Here is an 8524-nt window from a genome sequence, read left to right on the forward strand (position 1 = left end):
AATGAGATATACACACGGAAATTGAGTACACTTGCAACAGTGACATATGCAAGAAGGAAGGGATGATATTAGGATTCTGTTTTATGAATTGGAGGAGCTATGGTAGTTCGTTCCAATAGCAGAAGGTCCTATCCTTACACAATGTGAGGACAGTGGGAGTTATTCAAAGGCCAGAGAGCCTATGTCCATATTGGATCTCGACATGTACTAAAAAAGTTCTTATAATACATGATTATTCACAAGAATGGCAAATAGTATATAGTATGGTTAGGGAAAGTGCAAAGTGTTGCTAAAACTTGCTAACCAAGGCCTTTTCATAGGCAAAGCAAGATAAGTCATGCCATTTCAATTGAATTGAGATGTATAGTTATATACAATATTAAGTATGGATTATAGATTATAGATTATGTAGTAATTTATATGGTATCAATTTTACATATGTAATAATGCATTCATCGTTTGAGTTTTATTAAAAAACTCTTTTATTACTTTGTTATATCCAAATAGGTTGTATGGACAATGTTGAACCCTATTAAAATGAACTGGATTAACATAGTATTGGCCATAGTTGCTTATATGAGGTGACGTCTCGAAGTGACTAGAGTGTGATGCGATTGATGACAAGTTCAAGTACCATAGAGTCATAAGAGATGACTAGTCGATCACATAGGCAGACTGTATGGGACACTCTGTCGGCCGGTGACCGCTTATAGAGTTCTGGTAATTTTTATAAAGCCTAGTCGTGGAGAGAGCAACTATAGTATTCTTTTGAGTCTGTACTTTGACTAAAGACTATTCGCCCAAGGTGGCACAGTTTCCGAGTGACTTTGATTTATGCCCTGCGATTTTCGTAACTGAGGTCAAATGGGCATCTTTTGGGCCATGATGAGCTGTGGCTATTCAAAAGGAATAGTGCGATAGGAATTGTCCACCCCCTTGTCAGGGTTGTCTAAAATCTCAGGCCACTCGAGGAGTAGTGAACTGAAAATGCGTGGCCACGCTCGGAAGGTATCTACGGTAGATAATTCCGGTCAGAAAGTTACTCTCCAGATCGAGGAAACAACTCAAGATATGATCAAATGCAAGTACGACCTGAAAGACACCTTAATAGATAAATTGATTAATTGTATATCGATACATATTAATTAATTCCTTAAAATTGAACAATTTACTTTTGTGACTGGGAATTTAATTTTAGTAAATAAAATGTTATGTTACTAAAATTTAATTATTGTTTATGAAACAATTAAAATAAGAATGAATGGTTAATTATAATTACAAAATATTTTGAGTTATATTAACATGAACCATTTTAAATACTTGTGATTATGAATTACTAGTTGATTTGTCACATGTAAATTATTTGTTGTAAAATGATATTTAAAGGATTAAATATGCATTAAAATTACATATGTGCATGATGTGTGACACATGACCTAACAAATGACATTTGACAAAATCACAAAGTTAAAATGGGCTCCATATTATAAGAGGGGCCTATTTTTGATAAGTGATTTAAGGTTAGTGGGTATTTTTATTTTAGTGTAAAATGGACATCATCATACCCTAAACAAACTAGCCTTACATACCTATGTTTTTGGGTAAAAACAAAAGAAAAAGTGAAGGCTGTGCAATGGCTCACTCTTCCCCTTGTACCCGGCCCCTTATACCGAAAATTAGAAGTTGTTTTCTTATTTTTTCATACAAGGAGATCATTTTTTTTACTATCCCATGTTGTTCTTGCTCAACACGCAAAAACTCTCTAAAATAGTTTAGAAGCTAAAACTTGTTCTATTCATTTCTAATAGCACTATATATTACTAGTAGTTGTAGTAGTATAACTAGATTAGAAATTATATTAAGGAATCTAATAATAACATCTAGTTAATATTATTATTAGATTTAAGGGATTATTTTGGGTGCAATCAAGAGGAGACTTTCTAATTTGAAAGTTCGAGTTTATGGAGGATCATTCCAATGTATTAAGCTCAAGAACAAGTGAAGGTTGGAGACCTTACTTATGCCCAAAATCCGGTACATTTGCAATGTAAGGAAACTCGATTTTCTTACTTATTTCATTATTTTGTTATGCATGCACTAGATCCACATAAATATAAATTATGGGTAATTTTTACAATGAATTAGATGAGTCTAATAGGGGTATATGAACGTAACAGGCATTTGCGTATCCCTCCCGTAAGTAAGCCTAGCAATACTTAGAAACCTCTTGGAATTATGATGATCTCAGATGAGGAATCCACCTTGGATTACTCATACCTTATATCTCTAATCGAAGATGAGATCAACATGGTTGACCACGGAGAAATTTACTCTACCATCGCCCCAACTATTGCAGATTTTGTCGTATGGGCAAAGTGTGTGAGTAGACAAGTTACTGAACTGGAGGCTGTCGTGTTGCCCCTACGCAATCCCAATGTCTCGGCCCAAGAAAAGGAAGCCACGCAATTTGCCATTACTCTATCCTATGAATCTACAATGCAAGAAGTCATCATGGTAGTTGATGATTTGGTTCAACAGGTCATCAATCTAGAGGTCGAAATTCTACGTTTGAGAGAGCTCAACACTATCAATGGCGTTTGGGCCGACGACGATGAAGATGTTTAACTTAAATAACACCCTCTAGTCAAAGCCTTGGAAGATCTTGACGTGGATCATCTTACTCGATTAGGTCGTCCAGATCAAAATGTCACCCCGGGACAGACGAGAAATTCAGCTACCAATGGGAATGTTGCACCTCCAATAGATAGTAATGAGGATTCAGCCACTGATCACCTAATGAAACAAGTACGAAATACAAAGGTTGATCTTTCACAATGACAGTTAGTGGCCAGTTCATTTCCACATCGTAAAGCTTTACTGCAAGCATTGGCTAAACTCAACGTGGCACATGACTCTACTCCTAATGATGATGTCAATCGAACACTCCAAGACTCAATCAAGCTAAGTAAACCAGTTACTTTCTCAGATGACGACTTGCCATCTTTTGGCGTCACTCACAATCTAGCCTTGTACATCACTTTCACATGTCTTAAGAAAAATGTACACATGACACTAGTTGATGATGGCTCTACAGTCAATGTCATACCACTAAAATTTGTATATAAGCTAGGCATGAAAGAGTCGGATTGGGCCTTGACTAATCAGGTTGTTTGCCCATACGATGGGACACGGCCTAAAGTAGCAGACCCTACCAATCTTAGTGTAGCCACTAGGCTAGTTGAAAGAAAGGTCAATTTCTAGATAGTAGACATCGAGGCGTCTTTTAACATACTTCTATGACGCCCATGGATTCACGCTTCCAAAGCTGCGACATCCACGCTTCACCATAAGATCAAGATCCCTTTAGATGCCTAAGTAGTGACGGTCAGTTCGTCACCCAATAAGGCATTAATCGAGAATATGTTCCATAATCAAGTTGTGTCGGATCAAGTGCACGAGCTAGGAGGATTCCAGATCATCAATCTTATAGAAAGTGAATTGACTCCTCTATACTTCAACCCATATTCTAGTCTGGTGGTCAACCAAATACTCAAATCCTAGGGATACTTCCCAAGAAAGCCATTAAAGCCTATCGGGATACAAACCTACAATAGCAGAGGCTTTCAAAATGCTCGCTCAAGTCATAACCGCAAACATCAAGGAGTCAAAATGCAGCTGTCTCACATTACACTGAATGGGTATTTCGTCAAGGAAGGAGACCATGAATCTTTTCACGGGTTTCCTGAACCTTGGATATTCGAAGGCAACAAGCTAGTCAGAATCAAAGTGTTCCATGATTGCAACTTCATTCCTCAAGAAACGGTTCCTACCGTCAAAATTCGCCCGACACCTTGTCTCGACGAACAAGCTGTTACCCTTTTGTTCGGAGAGGATCGATTTGTCAAGGCAGCCCAAGATGAGATTATTACCATGATACTACGGGATGACCATTTGAACCCTGCAACGCTCATCACAGATGCAGATCAAGCAAAATCAACAGAAAGGATGGAGGAAGTCGATCAAATGGACAAATAATCAAGGAAGACTCTCCAAGTTCACAACTGGAGAAGGAGAGATATTCAAAGGAGAACAAGAAGACGACGAGTTCGAGTTAGAGTCGGAATCGGAGTTAGAACCCGAGTCTATGTCTAGAGAAGTCAACAAAGATCTCCTCCTGTTGTCACTCCCCATCCCGTCATTTATCCTAGCGTAGCCTCGTCAAGTAACAGTAATCAGGGGAATGTCCTAACAACTGTCCCTCTGCCGCCACTGACTACTGCGTAGATGGCCTTTTTGATTCAGCTATTTTCAAACATTAATATATATAAATTTGATTCTGCTTACTCCTCGTGTTATTTTGATTGCAATTCTGTTTATAATGATACTGAGGATGATCCTGACCCAGACTCAATCGAACTGCCTCCCTACATAATTAAACAAATACTGGAAGAGGGGGAAGAGGCACCAATTATAGAGAACACCGAACCTATTAACATAGGGACAGACCTAGAACCCCAATAACTTAAGATATGGACGTCTCTAGACCCAATTGAAAGGGCTCGCTTCATCGACATTCTTCACGAGTTTAAAGACGTTTTCGCTTGGTTTTACAAGGATATGTCAGGGATAGAAAGCGATATTGTAGAACATCGAATCGCAATCAAACCAGGTTTCAAGCCTGTAAAGTAAAAGCTTCGCCAAATGAGAACAGAATAGGCTCTTAAAGTTAAGGAAGAAGTAGACAAGAAATTCAAAGACAGATTCTTCAACGTTTCCGAGTACTTAGACTGGGTGATAGGCTATCTTACACATAACGAAGATATATTCCATAGACACAAATGAATGTAGTAGTAGGGGCCGAACACAAGGAGACGGGAGTTGATAAACAAGTTGTCATGGTGTGAATTCTATCAAGGTCGGTATTCGATTGATTGTTTGGTTGGGTTTGTAAAAGAATGATAAAGCAATGAAAGAAATCAACAATAATGAAAGAGCCGAGGGAAGTCGGGTCACATATGCGGATATGTAGTCGTTCATGTCAAACTAGAAATGCTTCATAATGATAATTGATTAGGCTTAAAGACAATCACCTCTCGGCCTTATTGTCAACCATAGAACGGGTTCTAGCGAGCTCTCCCTATGACTAGATCGGTCTACTAAAACATGCTAAGTATAGTTCCATTCCGTGCCTCTCTACTTATAGAAAGAATTAACAAATTTAATCTAAGATAGTGGCCAAAAATCAAAGACTAATAATTCAATATAAGTATGTGATAGAAACTATTAATCGATATTATAGCATCCCAATTCAACAATTACAACAAACAATTTATGTATGGCTTCCCTATTCCCTAGACAAATGAATTACTCTTACATAGTTAAAACTAAACCAATGACATATGAAATGATAAACATGAACTTACTAACTAGTAATGGAAATGACAAATTAATAACAAAAGTAATACTAAAATGAGATTACCTTGACAATGGAAATAGAACTTGAAAATGAAGAACAAGATAAAAAATATAAAGCTTGAATTATAAAGAACAAATGCTTAAAGGAAATTGTTTATAACGTAATGGGAATGTTAAAGGAAATCTAAACTATATTATGAACTTGAAATAAAGTGTATGAATTAAAAATATGTAAAACTGGTGGATGAGTTGTGTGTGAGGCACCGGATTAACACAATTTATATAGGACAAAGGGGTGAAACGTAAAAAATTAATGTAGAGGTGACCCCGATCGCCGACACCCCACCTCAATCGGGGTCGTGGTGTTCTTGTCTCTTTGTCTTAAATCCGTCTTAATTGGCATAGGGTGTAACACCCCCATTTATTTAGGAGCATTTAGCTAGACATTCCCAAATAAATAGGACTGTTACCATCTCGGTTTCCCGAGGTAGTGAATAACAAAGTCCAACTCACCAAAGTACTTTAAATTAATACTTTAATGATTACATGTTTATTACAACTTAATCCAACTTAAAACTTAATATAAAATAATTACAACTCGCAGCGGAAATAAATAAAGTGATATAATTGTTCTATGTGATCTAGACTTCAACTATGGTCCAAGTCGAGCTCTCATCCCAATGCTCCAGAGTCAGCTAATCTTTAGTAACTGTCAAATCTGCTCCCCATAAAACGGTTCACCGCAGGTGTTCACGAATACATTGTCAACCACGAGGTTGAGTAGGAATAACCAACAACAAGTCAAAGGGAAATGATATGATATATAATGCCAAAACAACTGAGCTCATCACCCGAAACACCCATTCATCCCGCCAATCCCTAGCCCGGGGTATTCATCATTCCAACCGAAGTTGAAGTATTCACCATCCCAACCGAAGTTGAGGTATTCACCATCCCAACCGAAGTTGAGTTATTCAATTATACGTCATGCCAATTATCAAAATCATCTCAGACACGAGCTGAGGTATCCAATCCAAACGAAATTCCAATATAAATAATTAAACGATAAACAATCCAACAACCTATAATCCACATTCATTGTTTTACCCAATATCACAATACTTCTATAATTTCCACAAACCACCAAAATCATCTTATTTGCGCCATCCCGACTCGCAATTCTATTATTTATTACTTTATTATATCATTTTGTCTTATTCACAATTATTAAATGCTAACCTTTTAACCTTTTAATTAAATATCCAAATTACATAAATCATTCTTGTAAACGCTTACGAAATTACGGGGTATTACAGTCTTCCCCCCTTAAAATGAACTTCGTCCTAAAGTTCACCCAGGAATGCTACGAAGGTCTCAACATCAATCAACATATCTGATTACCATGAATACCATTTCAACTTATTACCACTTAAACACGATTAACTATTCTGTTATCATCAAACTATATCAAACTTATCAAAATGTATCACAAAATAAACTCACAACGGAAATGTATCTCAAAAATAAACTCAAAACATGAGGTGTCACATTCTACCCTCCTAAAAATAAACTTCGTCCCGAAGTTTCGCAACTACTATTACTTTATTAAAACTACTAACAACTTTATAATATAAATGACAAGAGTCTAATCCTCACAAATAAATACTAGTTACCCTTCTCCCCATTCCCTTGCACTGTACTAGCTGTTCCAAATGCTTTTCCACCATTAATCTGGTCACCTCCATTGCCTTGCCTATTGTTAAAACTTCTCTGGTTACTCCACTCTCCCGGATTCCTATTACTTCCAATACTTGACATGTGGGTTTGATAAAGCCTTTGGTTTCTCACTCCATAACCTCTATTTCCATTTCCATAACTGTTATTTTGATTACTCCTAAATACCCTGCAAGACACGGCCTTATGACCCATCTTTCCACACCTGAAACATTCACCTCCACTTAGCCCATTGAAATAAGATTGGTCTCCTCTACTACCAAAGTTTCCCCCAAACGACGCTCCTTCTGACGCGACTGAAACTGGTTTGTATTATGTTTCTTGCTGCCTCCTGCACCCTCAGTTGTAATTTCTACCTTCCTCTTCTCGCCCTTCCCCTTCTTTTCCTCCTTCTCCCTCTTCTCTTCCTTTAACATATCTGCAATCCTTTTTGCGTGCCCAGCTCGCTGATAAACATCATTCATGGTACTCGGTTGACCAGCTGCAAGCCTCTTCTTAATAGTGGTTGTTAATCCCTTTTCAAATCTGAGTGCCAAAATCTCATCACTAAAATTCAAATCAGCTACATATTCTGACAATTCCATAAACCAGTTATAATAAGTCTCTACTGTCATCTCATCAGTCATCTTGAAAGAATCAAATTCAGCTCTCATCTTACTCCTAATATGTTCTGGCACAAATACAGCTCTCATAGTCTCCGTAAAACCTTTCCAAGTGATAAAAGGTTCATCACTCTCCCTCCAAGCTTCCCTTAAGACCTCCTTACTACGATTCGACCACAAACCCGCTTTTCCCCTCAAATAGTAAGCAGCTTGATCTACTTGCATCTCCGCAGGACATCCTAGCAACTCAAAAAGGTTATCAAACTCCATATGCCAATCCCCAAGTAAAGATGGTTCACCTAATCTGTCATATTTTGTCGGGTTGTGCCTTGCGATACTAGCGCTCATCTTTGCTGGATCCTGAACCGACCCCTTAGCCTTCAGTGCCGCAGTCAAAGCCTCATTCATAGATATCAAACGGTCAATCTCCACTTGGGACATGGTAGAGGGTGTAGGTGCAGATCTCTTTGGAGGCATGGTTCTATAAAAGCAAAACAAGACAACATAAGTTTCTACCCGAGGAAGGATGACTTAACATTTAAATATTATATACCTACAAAGATAAGGTATGGTCAATTCTATCCTTTTTATAACCCTTTATTAGGTCCTCCTATGATCACTCTTACCCCTCAACTATCGCAGGTTAAGGACTTATAAGACATTTATATTAATCTTTTGGAAAGACTCGCGTTTTCGGGAATCAAAGTCAAGTTGTAACTTTAAAAATTCACCATTAATTAACCATTACATTCTACATTGAGTTTTTATACTTT

The sequence above is a fragment of the Silene latifolia genome, chromosome X (assembly GCF_048544455.1).
Source record: "Silene latifolia isolate original U9 population chromosome X, ASM4854445v1, whole genome shotgun sequence".
NCBI classification, from domain to species: domain Eukaryota; kingdom Viridiplantae; phylum Streptophyta; class Magnoliopsida; order Caryophyllales; family Caryophyllaceae; genus Silene; species Silene latifolia.